The 21,436-nt window shown below is 36.0% G+C and overlaps 1 protein-coding gene across 1 annotated transcript in view; it reads left to right on the top strand.

Moving 5' to 3' along the window:
• Positions 1-21,436, top strand: part of GRM7 (glutamate metabotropic receptor 7) — a 1,142,612-nt gene that overhangs the window by 29,621 nt on the left and 1,091,555 nt on the right. The window contains exon 2 of the transcript XR_014232667.1: positions 9,323-9,413. The gene's annotated coding sequence lies outside the window, so the exon portion shown is untranslated. The remainder of the gene's footprint in view (positions 1-9,322; positions 9,414-21,436) is intronic.

Raw genomic sequence — 21,436 nt, 5'->3', positions numbered from 1 at the left:
GTTTCAGTTCCAGTCTGAAGATGGGCAAGCTGGAGACCTAGGAGGGCTGATGTTCCCATTTGAGTGTGAAGGCAGTCTGCTATTGAAACGGGAAGAGCCATGTTGCAGATGAAGTGTGAAGGCAGTCTTCTGGAGAATTCTGTCTGGCTCAGGGCAAGCTGGTCTTTTTGTTCTCTTCAGGCTTTCATTTGCTTGGGTGAGGCACACCCACATTATGGAGAGCAATCTGCTTTAGTCCAAGTCCACTGACTTAAGTGTTAAGCTCACCTAAAAACACAGTTACATAAACACCCAGAACGATGTCTGACCAAATATCTGGATACCCCATGGCCCAGGCAAGTTGACATATAAAATTAACCATCACAGTAGGTAATGTATGGTATTACCGGTACATGCTACATGTCTGCCAGAAAGCAATGAAATATTTTATTTTCTGGCACCACAACTCATGAAGCCAGTTCCAAATGACACAAGATCATGTTTTGAATGGTAGTCTGGTGTTTGGAAGACTAAATTCTTTTTGAAGAGAATGGGTGGCAGTTTTGTCTATGTAGTATTTTACAATTTGCAAGGCACTTTCATATACATTAGCACTTTTGATCTATCAGCACCGTTATTTTCAAAGCTTTGGTTGCAGGTCCTGCCACCAAGTTACTGCCTGTGTCTAACACAAGCAAAGTGAAGCCAAGGGTCAAATAATTATGCAGTAAGCCTGATTGATAGAGTAAAGCCAGTGTGAGCAGTTTAGCCAAACACAATCCTGACTTTAATTGAAACTCACTTTGTCTGAATTATGTGGACAAATGCCTCAGTTTGTACCATTTTGCAGAAGATTGTGATATCCGCATTGGAGCAACTTAGTCACGTTTGAATTTCCAACATCTAGAATCATTACAGAAACACAGTTGTTAAATAAAAATATTTTTTGTCATAGTGAATCAATTCACGATCAAATTAAACTGCCTTTAAACAAGCTGTAGAGCTAAAACAACACTAGTTCAAGTTGTGTGTGAGTACTTGCTCACTTGTCGCTAAATTGCTAAGTACTGGCTCATTCTCCTTCCTCCCATTTCATTCCTTTTGCAACCTTTTCCAATTTGGATTTGAAACAACTATTGTTTTATATTGATCCACAATCTTTTAGTGTCCAATTAAATAGCTTCTTTTTATTCACCCTTATTCAGTGTCTCTCTGACAGACCCACCTCCTCTCTCTCTGTGCCTTGCTACATTGTTCTGATTTATACCTTATGTTTTTGCATAAGTTCTTCCCAGTGGTCTCTGCCCCTTAGCTTTCCTGCTTTCAGTTCATTCTACACATTGCTTTCATGGATATCTTTCTAATGCATGAAAATTATCATTTTTCTTTTATTCAAAATATTTCATAGATTAAAAAATAATACTCCAGTATGAGGTGGAGGCTAATTAACAGAAATAGGGTAACAATTCTGTTACCAGTAGTGGACATGAAGTTAGAACAAATTTGACTTGATGATAAGTCCCTAAACTGTTGACCTCAGAATCCTTAAGTTACATCTGCCTAAAGACAGGATGCATTCCAGAACCTGCGTTCAGCCTGATCTGGAAATAAGGGATCAATTCGCTGCCACAGTGACGGGTATAAGAATTATGGGGCAGGAATAAAAAAGGGCTTTATGTTTTTGTTGTATGAGCTGATGCGCTAGTGATCTCTGGTACTGATGATCTACCATATTAAAGTATACTGTAGATTCAAATTTGAATATGAAAATGTTTAAGAAACAGCACCATCACCTGCTTTGCCACATTGCTCCTGTAGGTTCTAAATTTAACAGATTGTAAATGATTTTAATTAAACTTTTGATGATACCACAGGTATTGTAATCAGATATTGTTCAAAGCCCAAACTAATTCAGTGAAGAGTTTATAATCACCCAAATCATTGTTACTTCTCAATGGAATTCTTAATTTTGCTCCACCCCACCTATACCTGGAACCATGAAATAACTTCAGTTGTTAAAATTGGCTACTCTTTATCCTAGAATATTTATTTGTCCTTCCTTGTGAGTTCTTGCTACTTAAATGTTTGGCATCTTTTCTGTTCAATAAGGAATTTTCATTTTAGCGTAAGAATCTCTATTCCTCCTCTACCCCACTCATGTCCAGCCTCAGTAAAAATTCTTCATGTCAACTGAGTGAATAGCTAGGAGGTGATCACTTTGTGCCTTTAAGAAAATGGGAGTTCAAGAGTGACAGCATTGCCTGGCCCTGAACTTCTGTGGCTTAAATAAGAGCCTAGAATACGTGCTCATCTCCATTGGAGCCATTCTTACATTAAAACCAGCTCTTTAGAATTCAAGCAGTCTGACTTACCTTTGTTTTATAGCAATTAGAAAGGTAAATATCTTGTTTGTCACGGAATATAGCAAGGAATGTCAACAAGCCAAACACAAGGGCAAGGCAGAAATAAGAATATGACATGGGAACCAAAATTAAAAAAAAAAAAGATTTTCAAGAGACACTCCTGTTTTCTCCCAAGTTTATTACTACAATTGATCACATGTATGAAAATAATAGTTATAAAGCAAATACGATGGTTACAATATAATGTAAAGAATTCTCTCTGTATACCATTTGACAATTTTATTTTCACTACAAATGGTGTCAACGGTGCGCGTAAGTCATCCTGCAGCTGAATACCGCTAGTGGATTATGTTATCATATGTTATTTGTTATAAGAATAACAATAGTGTTGTAGGCTATTTATTGAAATATCTAAACACAACTGGAAAAAATGGCTTACTCTGTTAGGCCGGCTGTATTTTCCATATTCATTTTGACTGTTACTTCTCATTATTAAGTTTCTGGAAAGTTTATTTTTTAGCTGACAGGCTTTCAGAACTGTGATTTAGAGGAATAAAACTAGGTAACAAATGACTATATTTAAATGTTGTGCCACAGAGTCCATTCTCTTCATTTCACATGATAAATATTCTCTTCCAATAAAAAAGATTCTTCTGGGTTTGAAATGTTTCCTTGTTCTTGATACATTCAACACCTTAAGAGTAGTAGATATTTAAATTTCATAATGTAAGCATCATAAATGCTACTTGATGCTGAAGACCATTACTGAATTTTTGAGTTTTTGTTACATCTATTTTGTGTATTTTCTCATTTAATTTTCATAACAAGCAGATGAGCAAACAGAGGCCTAGAGAATTACCCACAATCCCAGTAAGTGATGTCTGAGCCCAGTGTATCTAAATTCAGAGCTCCCTTCCATTCTTATTGCTTAGTCGAAATGAGTAGGACTATCCTCTGCATAGGTTTCTCTATCAGAAGTTGCTAAGCTTGTCATCTTGTTATACTGAGATCTTTACCCCCTTGAAAGAGAGGATGTAATTTGCCACAGGTGCCGTGATATGAAAACTATTCATCAGCAAATATAAATCACAGGTGGTAAAGCAGGATGTGCAAAGTAAGCGACCACATACCACACACTTCTTCCAGTAATCACATTACACACGGGTATTCCATGCCATGGTCTATGTCTATAAACTAACATGATTATAGAAACCAGTAAGGGACCCCTACTGAACTTACAGCACATGTATGTAAGTTCAGGTACACATTGACCTTTTATGCAGTCTTATGTCAGACCAATTTTACGTTTAGGTCTGATATTCAACTGATTCTCCTTCATAGGAAAGTTTAATCCTGATGCCTGTTAACCCTTCACTATCTAGTCTGAGCCTCCTAATCCCTGTCTTCCATATTCAACCTTCTTGTTTTCTGGATCAGTCTATGCTATTTATAAAAACATATTGTTACGTATTATCGAAGATCACTGATGATGTAAAACCACACTGTATGTGGTAGGAATCTACTCAGGTGTGACAGAAATGTAGAGGATTAAGGTCTACTAAACAGCTTTGAGAAAAAGGTACCATTACCATTTGTATTTTTAAACTGTAGGTGTCATAAGATTCTTACTGATATTTTAAGTAGTTTGGAAAAAACATGTAAAAACAAGGACATACGAAAATAAAATTGAAGCCAAAGAAGAGAAAAAACACATACTGGATAAGAGAAATTCTATTTAATTTTGATGAAGTGTTTTCAAAGTCCTAGGGAGACTTTTTATTCTAACTTCCTATGTTATATGTATCTCCTGTGCTTCTGAGTTAACAAAGAAGAAAAAGAAGATTAGAGGAGAGAACAGAGAGATGTATTTTCTTTTCTTCTTGAAGTCTGTTTCTTGGGTACATATAAATGCAGCACAATGGCCAAAAGAATCATCACATTTTAAGGGCAAGTGGGTTTTAAAAGAAAATATAAATAGCTTCTTTCCCAAGCTCTATTTCCATCTCATCAATAATAAAGTAGGTTTCTAAAAGGAGACATTTTTTAAAAACTGGAAATTACTATAACATTACATTGGATGCTTTTGTGAATGCATACTGTTATGTTTTGAGACCTCATAATATTTAAAATGTGCCTTTTTCATTATTCTTTGCTTTGAGAGTGTGTAGCTTAAAATAATCATATGGTATTATATAATTAAAAGGATTTCATTTTCATGGTAAAAATGACATTTATTTTGGTGATTTGTACTATTATAAGTCAGTTATTATAAGTACTATTATAAGTCAGTTAAGATTTTAAGTAGTAACTGTTTAATGTACCACTGCTAGATTAGTCGATTTCCTCACCGTTTGTTTATCTATCCATTCAGCAATCATTTGGTAAATCTATTCCAGGAACCTGATATTTTGCTCAATGCTGGGAATATAATGATAAATTAATATTTTCCCATCTTCTAAAAGCTTATGGTTTAGTAAGAAGTGCTTGTTATATTAGGAAAGTGAAGATTTTGTCACTGGTATGTCCTAGGGATTATATACCTGTGCATACTGACACCTTCCTTTGACAGTAGAATCAAGACCCATCCCAGTCTTTCTAAAGTCCTTTCTCCCTGGGTTATTTGGGGTTAATATGATTGTCCTGAGTTTTATGGGCCATGGTAAAGTATATGCAAGTCTCATGCTCATGTACTTTCATTTTTAGCATAAATTTTATTTCAAGCTTGTTCTCAAAACCTAGTTTGTCATCAAGTGTTGAAAGGGAGTTAGCAAAGAAGAAATGATACAGCTGATCTGTCAGTCCTCCACTTTTAATTCCTAGACTTAAAATTTTGTATAATTTTCTCCAAGATTTTGCTTGGGGTCTTCTGTTACTCCATGTATCTCAAAATAAATTTTGTATTAAAAACTGGAAACTTGGCAGCTCTTCAGAAAGAAAACTTAGTAAAAGTTTGAAAATTATTTTTCAGAAAAAAAAAGTTACAAACAGGCAAAATATAGTTCAACCAACTAAGCTTGAAATGTAAAACACCTTTAGAAATATTTACACGAATGTGCATAGATAAATAAAACTGTAGAATTATTTGAGAGAACGGTAAATATAAACTTAACAGTTTAAGAGAAAGTGTTCCAGTTCATGAGATTAATGCATTTGGTTCTTGTACATTGTCCTAGCTCCAATTTGGTGCATTATGGTGGTTTGAAAAAAAATTCAAGTTCTTAATGTTGTTTCAACATCTACTTTTGAGGAAATGTATACTTTCCTTTCCAGATATAATACATACAAAATATCCCATCTGGGCTGAATGCCAGAGAGGCACCATGCTTAAGTAATAAGCCCAATTATCTTGCTAATAAACAGCAACCAGAAATTGAACTCCTGTTGGCAGATATATGGGATACTTAAACACTAAGTGGGATTAATTAAACTCTAAAAGGAGTTACATTATAAGCAAATATAATAAATCATTATACAAATAATAAGTAGAGCAATTATCTAATTTTCTTCTTTTTCTCATTAATGAAGTTTATGTTTTTGAAATATCATGAGAAAAGGATTTCAGAAATAGTGGAGAGCTTACCTTTAAGGATCTTCTGAGATAGAAATGTCAGATTTCAAACTAATAAAAGATGAATGTGATAATAAATATTTTACTCCTAATGCCAAGGGATAAGAATGTGGTACTCTCGAAGTTGGTATAGGCTTTAGGTAAATATTTGTACTATAATGTGTCAAGCAAAGTTTTTGGGGAGACATACAGGCATACCTCATTTTATTGCACTTCGTTTTATTGTGCTTTGCAGATATTGTTGATTTTACAAACTGAAGGTTTGTGGCAGCCCTACATTGTTAGATGATGGTTAGCATTTTTTTTTTTTTAGCAACAAAGTATTTTTAACACGTGCATTTTTAAGACATCATGCAATTGCATGTTTAATAGACTACAGTATAGTGTAAACATAACCTTTATATGCACTGGCAAGCAAAAAAAAAATTGTGTGACTCACTTTATTATGATATTCACTTTACTGTGATGGTCTGAAACCAAACCTGCAATATTCCAAGCTATGCCTGTAGTGGAGGGCAGTTGAAATGGTTCAGGTCAAGCACGTGTAAGAATGAATTTATGATCAGTGTCATATATTTACTCAGGAAAGTATTGTTAACCTTCCTACAATTTATTTTCTATTTATTTCAAAGCAAACAATTACTAGAGAAGTGCAAACTTGTCTATATGAAAAAAGTAATAACTACAGCCCATTTCATTTGAGATCATTCTACAATTTTGTCTGAGATTGTTGATTCAAAAGGGAGTCTTAATTTCTAAGTACTAATGCTATATAAAATTTGGGTCTCCACTCTTCTTTCCTCAAAAATATGTAATTAAATGGTGAGGATGAGATAGCTCTTCCCCTACCATTACAAACAAAGGTGCACACAGACAAATAAATATAAAGAATAACAACTGTCAAGCAAGAAGTAGGGTATGACGTATTATGATAAATTTTTGAAAAAAAATTTATTTATTTATTTGGCTGCGCTGGGTCTTAGTTGCAGCATGCGGGATCTTCATTGCAACATGCGGGATGTTTAGTTGTGGCATGCAGGCTCTTAGTTGTGGCACGTGGGATCTAGTTCCCCGACCAGGGATCAAACCCGCGCCCCCTGTATTGGGAGCATGGAGTCTTAACCACTGGACCACCAGGGAGGTCCCGTGATAAATATTTTTTAAAAGTGATTATCTTAGTCCATTTGGGCTGCTGTAACAAAGTACCACAGTCTGGGTAGCTTATGAAAAAACAAATTTATTTCTCATAGTCCTGGAGGCTGGAAGTCATTGATCAGGTGCTAGTATTGTTGGGTGAGGGCCCTCCTGTGAGTTACAGGCTTATCCTCATTGTATCCTTATATAGCAGGAGGGGCTAGGAAACTTGATGGGGTCTCTTTTATAAGAACACTAATCGCATTCATGAGAGCTTCACCCTTATGACGTAAACATTTCCCAAAGACTCTTCTTTCTAATAGCATCACATTGCGCTTTGGGATTTCAACATATGAATTTAGGTGTAGGTACAAACATTCAGATCATAGCAGTGACCAAGGCTATAAAGGAAATTTCAGGGGAGTACTGTGCTGTATTTAGTCATAGATATCATATTTTGCTTCTGCATTGATGAGTTGACAAAATCCGGAAAATTCTAATAACCTTCAATCTCAAAAGAAGCGTTATTTCCCCCCTTTTTACTATATTGAGTGTGAGGGGTTAGTATGAACTGCTGTTGGGAAGAGAAGTATAAAAATAGATGTAAATAAGAGTATCTGAATATTCCTGATCATGGCTTAAGCTCTTCAGTTAGTCACAGCTTTGGTGGTAATGATGATAGGCAGGGGTGGGGGCAATGGGTTTCCTCTCCCAAGAGCAGAGCTACATTTGATTGGAACATATGTTGTCAGAAGGTATCTAAGTCATTGGAAAAGGTATCAGAGATTTAGTCTTCCCAAAAAGAATATCCAAGATGCCAAAAAGAGCTCTTAACTCTCCCCTTTCTCTTATCCACCCCACATACAACAGTAGAGCAAACTGGCTGCAAAACCCATCTATCCAATTATAACTCAGAAAAGATAAGTAAGTGCCAGGAAAGTTGTAAATGTAGTAAAGAAAGTTAATCTCAGTTATATCAGAAGAGAGAAAAAAATCTGGACAAAGTTATACACATTAGGCAAGAAGAAATATCACAGAAACTAAGCACACATGATGTGGCAGAGGGGTAGGGGAGTGAAAACAGAATTTACATAGTATGCCAATAATGTATAAAGATTTCAGTCTGGAATAAAACAACACAAGGAACTAAAAAAATATTCTTGTGTGTGCAGGTTCCTCAACATGTTGAAAAAAGTTACCATATGACCTAGCAATCCTACCTCCAGGTACATATCCGAAAGAATCCAAATCATGATCTGGAAGAGATATGAGCATATCAGTATTTATGGCAGCATTATTCAGAATAGCCAAGAAGTAGAAAAAACTCAGATGCCCATTAACTGATGAATCGATTAAGCAAATATGGTATATACATACAGTGGAATCTCATACAGCCTTTTAAAAGAAGGAAATTCTGTTACATACTACAGCATGGTGAACCTGAAGGACATTATGCTAAGCACAATAATCCAGTCACCAAAGGACAAATACTGTGTAATTCCACTCATATGCAGTATCTCAAGTAGTCAAAATCAGAGAAACAGAAAGTAGAAAGATGACTGCCAAGGGCTGGGAGCAGTGATCGGGGGGATCAGTATTTGGTTGGTATAGAATTACAGGGCTGTAGGATGGAAAAGTTCTAGAGTTCTCTTGCACAATTTTGTGAATATGCTTAACACTACTGAACTGTACACTTAAAATAGTTAACATGGTAACTTTAATGTTATGTATTTTTTACCACACATACAAAAATTACAACAAGCTCAGTTATTTTCTAATGTGAGTGACAAACAGAAATTATCAAACATCAGGGAACACTGGGAATGCAACAGTCATGAGTTTTTCTAGGGGAAACTAGGGGAAACATTTTCTCCCCCTGGAGGGAGAAACCATCCATAAAGATAACAAATCAAAATGGATCTTAGGGAGTGCAGAACTTGAAGTTTTTGTGTTCAAATGAAATACTAATGATGAACATAAGGTCCATAGAACTATAACAGTAATTCTTTGCAGGAATTTATGGTGGCAAATATTAGGTAGAAAGCGTTAGCTCTGTTAAGTAATTTTATTGTGGTGTTTTATATATATATATATATATATATATATAATAAAATGTATATGTTATATATACTATGTATAATATATATTTAATGAAAAAAATCTGAGTGTGAAAAATAAGTGAGTGAGAACTGGTAATACGAGGAAGTCTTTGTTTTGGGGGCATAGGGATCTCTTTAAGCCAGTATGCCAACACAGGTTTTGTTTGTTTGTTTTTCAGCTGCTGTGGCAAAGATTACCTTATTTTGGGAAAATTACCTCCTGGACACATCATAGAAATGAAGAAGTGACTTGTAAAAGAGAAGTAACAGGTATTTTTTACTGTTTTTGAAATTCTGTATTAAGCTTTACAGTAGTTCATCTAATTTTCACAATAGTCTTACAAGGCAAATATTAATAGTTTTTCCAGTAATTTATGTCATTTTTAATGGAAAATTATACTTTTTTTCCTCAATTCAAGTATTTTTTTAAAGAGACAGCTTATAATGTCTCCCGAAATTTTCCTATAACTTAAAATATGTATGGTTTTACTTTTTACTGTTCAAACTCCATTTTATCTGAATTTCAGAAATTTTATGGCATGGAGAAAGAACTGAGGTATGTGTGTGTGTGTGTGTGTGTGTGTGTGTACATGCATTTTTTTTTCAAAATTAATAACCAACTGTTCATTTACTATGTATCAAAAAGTTATTCTTCCTTGGTGGTTGGAAAGTTAGCATATGTTTCATAAGATTAAATTATTGTGATAGATAAATACTTATTCTATTCTGTTTTTTCTTGTCTTATTGACATTTATGTCTGTGTATCTACACGAACCTAATGCTTACTTATTGTAGCTTTATAGATTTTTTTGTTACTTTGTTGGACATAACCACTTTTTAATATTCTTTACTATTCTTGAATGTGCATTGTTTAGAAGTGAACATTAAATTAAATTTGCCAAAAAGTCCTCATTGAGAGTTTGATTAAAAGATTATTAAATTCATAAATAAATTTGAGGAGAAATTACATTGCTATGCTATTAAGATCCCTGTTTAGGATTATGGTGTATCTATCAAAAATCACATATTGATTTGAGTATTTTGTGGTTAATTTTAATTCTGTGTATTTTGAAGTTCTACTTACTCTTTCAATCCTATTTTTTCTAGTACATAAATTTTCATTTTTTATTGCTGCTCTATAGAAAAGTTATTGCTGTTGTGAATGTTTTTTCAAGATAGCTAACTTTCTTTATTCTTATCGATACTAATGCATTTTTCAGTTATTTCCATGGACTTAATGGACCTGATATGAAAATACTTACACGTTCTTACCTTATTTATCTATATCTCACTCTTTGGTAGTGCATTTGCTAGACATGTCAGAATAATGTTGAACAAAAATAATAATATGATCTGAGTCTTTCCCAGTACTTTTCATTTAATGTTTTTCTGTTGAAATTGATATAGTCTACTGGTTTTGCATGAATACTTTTAATTACAGTTTTATTCTGTATTTAGTCAAATCAGTAATAAATGCTGAATTTTATAAATTATTTTACTCTTAAAAAAGGTGCCAGGTATTTTTACTCCTCTAATTTATTAGCATGTTGGACTGTATTACTTGATTTCCTAATGTGGGTTCATCCCTGCACTCCTGGAACAAACTCTTCTTTTTCATGGCATATTATTCTTTCGTTAGATGTTCATGTTATTCACTGTATTTACATATAATTTTTATTCATACTCCTAGGTTAAATGAATATATTGCTACCTTATATTGTTTCCTTTTAGTGTCATATTTGTCAGGTTGTGATATTATACTTTTCTAAGCCTTAGAGTACAATTTGAGATACTTTTTATCTTTTAATCTTAACCACAATGCACATCATTCATATGTCTCAGATTCTTATGTCACAGATTAGCAGCATGAATTGAAATAAAGCAAAAGACAAAATACAACTATATGCTGTCTGCAAGAGACTCACTTTAGATCTCAGGACATACATAGGTTACAAGTGAAAGAATGGAAAAGGATATTCCATGCACATAGTAACCAAACAAGTAACAAGGATGGCTAAACTCATATCTGACAAAATAGACTTTAAGTCAAAAACTCTTGCAGGAGACAAAGAAGGGCATTATATATTGATAAAAAGGATCAATTTACCAAGAATATATAACACTTATAAATATGTATGTACCAAACATCAGAGGTCCTAAAATACATGAAGCAAATATAGACAGAAGTGAAGGTACAAAAAGTTAGGTCTGCAGTTATAGTAGGAAACATCAGTATTTCACTAACGGATAGAAAAATGAGAAAGAAGATCAATAAGGAAATGGAGTATTTGAACATTTTAGACCATTAGACCTAATAGATATATAAGGAATATTCTATCCAGCAAAATCACAATACACATTTTTTTCACATGTACACAGAACATCCTCCAGGATAGACCATTTGTTAGACCACAAAACAAGTCATAATAAATTTTAAAAGATGGAAATCAAAGTATCTTTTCTATAACAATGTAATGAAATTATTATCAGAAAAAAACTGAAAAATACACAAATATATGGAAATTAAATAGCACACTCATAAACAACTATTGGGTCACACAAGAAGGCATGGGCGGGGGAAGGGGAAGCTGAGATGAAGTGAGAGAGTAGCATTGACGTATATACACTACCAAAAGGAAAATGGATGGCTAGTGGGAAGCTGCTGCATAGCACAGGGAGATCAACTTGGTGCTTTGTGACGACCTAGAGGGATGGGATAGGGAGGGTGGGAGGGAGGCTCAAGAGGGAGGGGGTATGGGGATATATGTATACATGTAGCTGATTCACTTTGTTGTACAGCAGAAACTAACACAACATTGTAAAGCATTTATACTCCAATAAAGATGTGAAAAAAAAATGTCTTTAGTCAAATGAAGGTAAGAATGCAACATGGGATGCAACAAAATCAGCGTTTAAAGGGAAATTTGTAGTTGTATATGCTTACGTTTAAAAAGAAGTAAGATCTCAAATCAATTAGCTAACTTTCAACCTAAAGAAACTATAAAAAAGAACAAACTAAACCCAAAGCTGGGAGAAAGAAGTAAATAAAATAATAAGCTTAGAGCAGAGATGAATGAAATAGAGAATAGAAGAACAATTGAGAAAATCATTGAAAACAAGAATTAGTTTTTTGAAAAACAAATGACAAAATTGACAAGCTCTGAACTAGACTGGCTAGGAAAGAAAAAGACAGTACTCCTGTTACTAAAATCAGAAATGAAATTGTGGTATCACTATCAATTTTACAGAGATAAAAAAAATTACAAGATATTACTATGAATAACTATACACAAAAAACTGGACAATCTAGATGAAATGGAGAAATTTCTAGAAGTATACAGCCTACAAAGATGGACCCATGAAGCAACAGAAAATCTGAATAAATCCCTAACTACTTGTGAGATTTAATTAGTAATCAAAACTGCCTAACAAAGAAAAACCCATGACCAGATGGCTTAACCATTATGTTCTAGCAAACATTTAAAGAATAACTAAGATCCATACTTTTCCAACTCTTCCAAAAATTGAAGAGGGAATACTTTGTAACTCACTCTATGAGGCCAGCAGTACTCTGATACCAAAGTCAGACAAAGCACTACAAAAATTCTACAGACAAATATCCCTTATCTTTATTAATACAAATATCCTCAGTAAAATAGCAAACAGAATTCAACAGCTCATTAAAAGGACTATACACCATGACCAAGTGGGATTTATTCCTGCAGTGAAAGTATGTGCAATATATGAAAGTCAACCAATGTAACACATCACATTAACAGAATGAAGGAAAAAAATATTCATCTCAATTAATGCAGAAAAAGCATTTGACAACATTCAGCATCATTTCATTATGAAATACTCAGCAAACTAGGAATAGAAAGAAACCATGTCAATATAATAAAAGCCATATGTGAAAATCCCACAGCTTACATCAGTTTTAGTGGTGAAAGACTGAAGGCTTTTCCTCTAAATTCAGGAATAAAACAAAGATACCTACTTCTATTCAAAATTGTACAGGGGGGACTTCTCTGGTGGTGCAGTGGTTAACAATCCGCCTGCCAATGCAGGGGATGCAGGTTCGAGCCCTGGTCCGGGAAGACTCCATATGCTGCAGAGCAACTAAACCCAGGCGCCACAACTACTGAACCTGTGCTCTAGAGCCCACGAGCCACAACTACTGAGCCCACATGCCACAACTACTGAAGCCCACGTTCCTAGAACCTATGTTCAGCAACAAGAGAAGCCACTGGAATAAGAAGCACATGCACTGCAACAAAGAGTAGCCCCCACTCGCCACAACTAGAGAAAGCCAGTGCACAGCAACGAAGACCCAACGCAGCCAAAAGAAAAAAAAAATTGTACTGGAAGTCCTAGCCAGAGTAATTAAACATGAAAGAATAGGCATCCAAATTAAAAAGAAAGGAATAAAATTATCTCAGCAGGTGAAATAACCTTATTTATAGAAAACTCTAAAAATTACACACACACACAACTGTTAGAGCTAATAAATGAATTCAGCAAAACTTCAGGATACAAAATCAACACCCAAAATTTAGTTGTGTTTCTATACGCTAACAGTGAATAATCTGAAAACAAAATATAAAATAAATCTCATTTACAGTAGTATCAAAGATAACAAAATACTTAGGTGTAAACTTAACCATGGAGATGAAAGATTTTTTTTTTTAATTTTTTTTTTTTTTAATGATATTCTTGTCTGCTTACATTCTTTTTATGTATGTATGTATGGCTGTGTTGGGTCTTCGTTTCTGTGCGAGGGCTTTCTCTAGTTGTGGCAAGCGGGGGCCACTCTTCATCGTGGTGCACGGGCCTCTCACTATCGCGGCCTCTCTCGTTGCGGAGCACAGGCTCAAGACGCGCAGGCTCAGTAGTTGTGGCTCACGGGCCGAGTTGCTCCGCGGCATGTGGGATCTTCCCAGACCAGGGCTCGAACCTGCGTCCCCTGCATTGGCAGGCAGATTCTCAACCACTGCACCACCAGGGAAGCCCCGAGATGAAAGATTTGTATGCTGAAAATTAGAAAATATTGCTGGAAGAAATTAAAGGAGACACAAATAAATGGAAAGACATCTTATGTTTATTGGCTGGAATAATTATTATTAAAATGTCAATATGACCCAAAAGCAATCCCTACAAAACCTCAGCATTTTTTTTTTTGCAGAAATTAATAGAAGAGTTCATCCTATAATTCAGATGGAATCTTAAGGGATCCTGAATAGCCAAAAGAAACTTGAAAAAGAACAAAATTGGGGTCTTTCTGATTTCAAAACTTATTACACAACTACAGTAATCAAAACAATATGAGAGTGGCATATAGACAGAAATATAGACCAATGGAATGTAATATAGATACTAGGAATAAATCCTTGCATATATGGTTGAATGATTTTTAACAAGAGTGTCAAGACCTTTCATTGGGGAAAAGACAGTTTTTTTCAAGAAATGATGTTGGGAAAGCTGGATATCTACATGCAAAAGAATGAAGTTGCCCTGTTACCAGATACCATGTACACAAATATAATGCAAAATGAATCAAAGACCTCAATGTAAGAGTTAAAACTATACAATGCTGAGAAGAAAACATAGGGGAAAAGCTTCTTGATGTTGAATTTTGCAATGATTTCTTACATATGACACTGAAAGTGCAGGTAAGAAAAGGAAAAAAAAAATACATGAATTGAACTACATCAAAAGTAACATCTTCTGTGTACCAAAGGATACAGCCAATGGAGTGAAAAGGTGAACTATCAAAAGGGAGAAAATATTTGCAAAACATATATTTGATAAAGGGTTAATATTTAAAATATATTTTTAGAGACTTCTGTAACTCAACAACAGAAAATTAAATAATCCAATTTATAAATGGACAAAGGATTTAACTATTTAAATCCTTTTGGAAGGAGACCTACAAGATAGTGGAGGAGTAAGACCTGGAGATTAACTTCCTCGGCACAAATACATCAAAAATACATCTGCATGTGGAACAATTCCTACTGAACACCTACTGAACACTGGCAGAAGACCTCAGACTTCCTAAAAGGCAAGAAAATCCGCACCTACCTGGGTAGGGGAAAAGAAAAAAGAAAAAACAGAGACAAAAGAATAGGGATGGGACCTGCACTTCTGGGAGACAGCTGTGAAGGAGGAAAAGTTTCCACACATTAGGAAGCCCCTTCACTGGCAGGGACGGGGTGTGGGCAGGGGGGAAGCTTCAGAGCCACGGAGGAGAGCGCAGCAATAGAGGTGCAGAGGGCAAAGCGGAGAGATTCCTGCACAGAGGATCAGTGCCGACCAGTACTCACCACCCTGAGATGCTTCTCTGCTCACCCGCTGGGGTGTGTGGGGTTGGGAGCTGAGGCTCAGGCTTTGGAGGTCAGACCCCAGGGAGAGGACTGGGGTTGGCTGTGTGAAGACAGCCTGTGAGGTTAGGGCACCACAGCTAGCCAGGAGGGAGTCAGGGGAAAACTCTGGACCTGCCGAAGAGGCAAGAGACCATTGTTTTGGGGTGCGTGAGGAGAGGCTTTTCCTCCTCCGTGTGCCCACAGAAGGCAGAGCACAGCCTGAGTGAGCTCCAGAGACAGGCGTGAGCCACGGCTATCAGCTCAGACCCCAGAGACAGGCATAAAACCCTAACACTGCTGCTGCTGCCACCAAGAATCTTGTGTGCAAGTGCAGGTCACTACACACACGCCCCTGGGAACCTGTGCAGCACACCAATGCAAGGGTTCCGAGATTCAGAGACAACTTTTCTGGGAGAACAGACAGTGCCCCTGAGATTGTTGCAATATCACACTGGCCTCTGCCACCGCAGGCTCGCCCCACATTCCAGTTATGACTACCGTACCCTTCCCTCTCCCCAGCCTGAGTGAGCAAGAGAGCACTAATCAGCCGCTGCTTTAACCCTTCCTGTCTGGGTAAGGAACAGAAATGCCTGAGGGCAGCCTACACGCAGAGGTGGGTCCAAAACCAAAGCCAAACACCAGGAGCTGTGTGAACAAAGAAGAGAAAGGGAGATTTCTCCGTGCAGCCTCAGAAGCAGCAGATTAAATCCTCACAATCAACTTGATGAACTCTGCATCTGTGGAATACCTGAATAGACAACGAATGTTCCCAAAATTGAGGTGGTGGACTTTGGGAGCAACTGTAGACTAGGGGTTTGCTTTTGCGTCTGATTTGTTTCCAGTTTTTATGTTTATCTTAGTTTAGTTTTTAGTGCTTGTTATCATTGGTGGATTTGTTTATTGGTTTGGTTGCTGTCTTCTTTTTTTGCTGTTTTTTATTTTATATTTTTTAAATTTTATTATTTAAAAATTTTTAAAATTTTAAAAATATTTTTCCTTTTTTCTCTTTTTGTGAGTGTGTATGTGTATATTTCTTTGTGTGATTTTGTCTGTTTAGGTTTGCTTTTACCATTTGCTTTGGGGTTCTATCTGTTCATTTTTTTCCCTTTTTTATCTTCCTTTTATTCCGAGCCGTGTGTCTGGCAGGGTCTTAGTGCTCTGGCCAGGTGTCAGGCCTGAGCCTCCGAGGTGGGAAAGCCAAGTCCAAGACATTGGACCACCATAGACCTCCCGGCCGCACATAATATCAATTGGTGAGAACTCTCCCAGAGATCTCCATCTCAACACTAAGACCCAGCTCCACCCAATGGCCAGCAAGCTACAGTGCTGGATGCCCCATGCCAAACAGGTAGCAAGACAGGAATACAATCCCACCCATTAACAGAGAGGCTGCCTAAAGTCATATTGAGTTCACAGACACTCCAAAACACACCACCAGATGTGGCCCTGCACACCAGAAGGACAATATCTAGCCCCACACACGACAACACAAGCACCAGTCCCCTCCACCAGGAAGCCTACACAAGCCACTGAACCAACTTCACCCACCAGGAGCAGACACCAAAAACAATGGGAGCTGCGAACCTGCAGCCTGTGAAAAGGAGACCACAAAGGCAGTAAGTTAAACAAAATGAGAAGACAGAGAAATATGCAGCAGATGAAGGAGCAAGGTAAAAATTCACTAGACCAAACAGATGAAGAGGAAATAGGCAGTCTATCTGAAAATGAACTCAGAGTAATGATAGTAAAGATGATCCAAAATCTTGGAACTAAAATGGAGAAAGTACAAGAAATGTTTAACATGGACTTAGAAGAACTAAAGAGCAAACAAAGAATGATGAACAACGAAATAAATGAAATTAAAAATTCTCTAGAAAAAATCAATAGCAGATTAACTGAGGCAGAAAAACAGATAAGTGACCTGAAAGATAAAATAGTGGAAATAACTGCCACAGAGCAGAATAAAGAGAAAAGAATGAAAAGAAGTGAGGACAGTCTCAGAGACCCCTGGGACAACACTAAACGCACAACATTTGAATTATAAGGGTCCCAGAAGAGGAAGAGAAAAAGAAAGGGTCTGCGAAAATATTTGAAGAGATTATAGTTGAAAACTTCCCTAACATGGCAAAGGAAGTAGTCAGTCAAGTCCATGAAGTACAGAGAGTCCCATACAGGATAAACCCAAAGAGAAACATGCTAAGACACATATTAATCAAACTATCAAAAATTACATGCAAAGAAAAAATATTAAAAGCAGCAACAGGAAAGCAACAAATAACATTCAAGGGAATCCCCATAAGGTTAACAGCTGATCTTTCAGCAGAAACTCTGCAAGCCAGAAGGGAGTGACAAGACAGATATAAAGTGATGAAAGGGAAAAACCTTCAATCAAGATTACTCTACCCAGCAAGGATTTCATTCATATTCAAAGGAGAAGTTAAAATTGTTAAAGATAAGCAAAAGCTAAGAGAATTCAACACCACCTAATGCAGCTTTAAAACAAATGCTAAAGGAACTTCTCTAGGCAGGAAACACAAGAGAAGGAAAAGACCTATAAAAACAAACCCATATCAATTTAGACAATGGTAATAGGTACATACATATCGATAATTACTTTAAGTGTAAATGGATTGAATGCTCCAACCAGAAGACACAGACTGGCTGAATGGACACAAAAACAAAACCCTTATATATGCTGTTTACAGGAGACCCACATCAAACTTAGGGACACATACAGACTGAAAGTGAGGGGATAGAAAAAGATACTCTATGCAAATGAAAATCAGAAGAAAGCTGGAGTAGCAGTAGTCATAACAGACAAAATAGATTTTAAAATAAAGACTATTACAAGAGACAAAGAAGGACACTACCTAATGATCAAGGGATCAATCCAAGAAGAAGATACAACAATTGTAAATATTTATGCACCCAACATAGGAGCACCTCAATACATAAAGCAAATGCTAACAGCCATAAAAGGGGAAATCTACAGTAACACAATAAGAGTAGGAGACTTTCTAACACCCCACTTTCACCAATGGACAGATCGTCCAAAATGAAAACAAATAAGGAAACACAACCTTTAAATGACACATTAGACCAGCTGGACTTAATTGATATTTATAGGACCTTCCATCCAAAAACAACAGAATACACTTTCTTCTCAAGTGCTCGTGGAACATTCTCCAGGATAGGTCATATCTTGGGTCACAAATCAAGCCTTGGTAAATTTAAGAAAGTTGAAATTGTATCAAGTATCTTTTCCGACCACAACACTATGAGACTAGATATCAATTACAGGAAAAAAAAAACTGTAAAAAATACAAACACATGGAGGCTAAACAATACGTGACTAAATAACCAAGAGATCACTGAAGAAATCAAAGAGGAAACCAAAAAATACCTGGAAACAAATGACAATGAAAACACAACGACCCAATACCTATGGGATGCAGCAAAAGCACTTCTAAGAGGGAAGTTTATAGCAATACAATCCTACCTCAAGAAACAAGAAACATCTCAAATAAACAACCTCACCTTACACCTAAAGCAATTAGAGAATGAAGAACAACAAAATCCCCAAAGTTAGCAGAACGAAAGAAATCATACAGATCAGATCAGAAATAAATGAAAACAAAAATGAAGAAAACAATAGCAAAGATCAATAAAACTAAAAGCTGGTTATTTGAGAAGACAAAGTAAATTGATGAACCATTACCTAGACTCATCAAGAAAAAAAGGGAGAAGACTCAAATCAACAGAATTAGAATGAAAAAGGAGAAGTAACAACTGACACTGCAGAAATACAAAGAATCATGAGAGATTACTACAAACAACTATATGCCAACAAAATGGACAACCTGGAAGAAATGGACAAATTTTTAGAAAAGCACAACCTTCTGAGACTGAGCCAGGAAGAAATACAAAATATAAACATATCAATCACAAGCACTGAAATTGAAACTGTGAATAAAAATCTTCCAACAAACAAAAGCCCAGGACTAGATGGCTTCACACGTGAATTCTATCAAACATTTAGAGAAGAGCTAACACCCATCCTTTTCAAACTCTTCCAAAATATATCAGAGGGAGGAACACTCCCAAACTTAATTGTACCAGGCCACCATCACCCTGATACCAAAACCAGACAAAGATGTCACAAACAAAACTACAGACCAATATCACTGATGAACATAGATGCAAAAATACTCAACTAAATACTAGCAAACAGAATCCAGCAGCACATTAAAAGGATCATACACCTTGATTGAGTGAGGTTTATCCCAGGTATGCGAGGATTCTTCAATATATGCAAATCTATCAATGTGATAAGCCATATTAACAAACTGAAGTATAAAAACCATATGATAATCTCAATAGATGCAGAAAAAGCTTTTGAGAATACTCAACACCCATTTATGATAAAAAAAACTCTCCAGAAAGTACACATAGAAGGAACCTACCTCAACGTAATAAAGGCCATATATGACAAAGCCACAGCCAACATTGTTCTTAATGGTTAAAAACTGAAACCATTTCCTCTAAGATCAGGAACAAGAGAAGGTTGCCCACTCTCATCACTAATATTCAACATAGTTTTGGAAGTTTTAGCCACAGCAATCAGAGAAGAAAAAGAAATAAAACAATCCAAATCGGAAAAGAAGTAAAACTGTCACTGTTTGCTGTTGACATGATACTATACATAGAGAATCCTAAACATGCTACCAGAAAACTAGTAGAGCTAATCAATGAATCTGGTAAAGTAGCAGGATACAAAATTAATGCACAGAAATCTCTTGCATTCCTATACACTAACGACAAAAAATCTGAAAGAGAGGTTAAGGAAACACTCTCATTTACCATTGCAACAAAAAGGGTAAAATACCTAGGAATAAACCTGCCTAAGGAGATAAAAGACCTGTATGCAGAAAACTGTAAGACACTGATGAAAGAAATTAAAGACGATACAAACAGATGGAGAGATATATCATGTTCTTGTGTTGGAAGAATCAACATTGTGAATATGACTATACTATCCAAAGCAATCTACACATTCAATGCAATCCCTATCAAACTACGAGTGGCAATTTTCCCAGAACTAGAACAAAAAATTTCACAATTTGTATGGAAGCACAAAAGGTCCAGAATATCCAAAGCAATCATGAGAAAGAAAAATGGAGCAGGAGGAATCAGACTCCCAGCCTTCAGACTATAGTACAAAGCTATAGTAATCAAGACAGTTTGGTACTGGCAGAAAAAACAGAAATATAGATCAATGGAACAGAATAGAAAGCCCAGAGATAAACCCACACACCTATGGTCACCTTATCCTTGATAAAGGAGGCAAGAATATACAGTGGAGAAAAGGCAGCCTCTTCAATGAATGGTGCTGGGAAAAGTGGACAGCTACATGTAAAAGAATGAAATTAGAACACCTCCTAACACCATACAGAAGAATAAACTCAAAATGGATTAAAGGCCTAAATGTAAGGCCAGACACTATAAAACTCTTAGAGGAAAACATAGGCAGACACTCTATGTCATAAACCACAGCAAGATCCTTTTTGACCCACCTCCTAGAGCAAGGGAACTAAAAACAAAAATAAACAAATGGAACCTAATGAATCTTAAAAGCTTTTGCACAGCCAAGGAAACCATAAACAAGATGAAAAGACAACTCTCAGAATGGGAGAATATATTTGCAAATGAAGGAACTGGCAGAGGATTAATCTCCAAACTATACAAGCAGCTCATGTAGCTGAATATCAAAAAAACAAAGAACCCAATCCAAAAATGGGAAGACATAGAGATTGCCAAAAAACACATGAAAGGATGCTCAACATCACTAACCTTTAGAGGAATGCAAATCAGAACTACAATGAGTTATCACCTCTCACTGGTCAGAATGGCCATCATCAAAAAATCTACAAA

The sequence above is a fragment of the Balaenoptera borealis genome, assembly GCF_965194805.1.
Source record: "Balaenoptera borealis genome assembly, chromosome: 12".
NCBI lineage: Eukaryota > Metazoa > Chordata > Mammalia > Artiodactyla > Balaenopteridae > Balaenoptera > Balaenoptera borealis.
The sequence above is the reverse complement of the archived record's forward strand: the minus strand, read 5'-3'. Positions and strand labels throughout refer to the sequence as shown.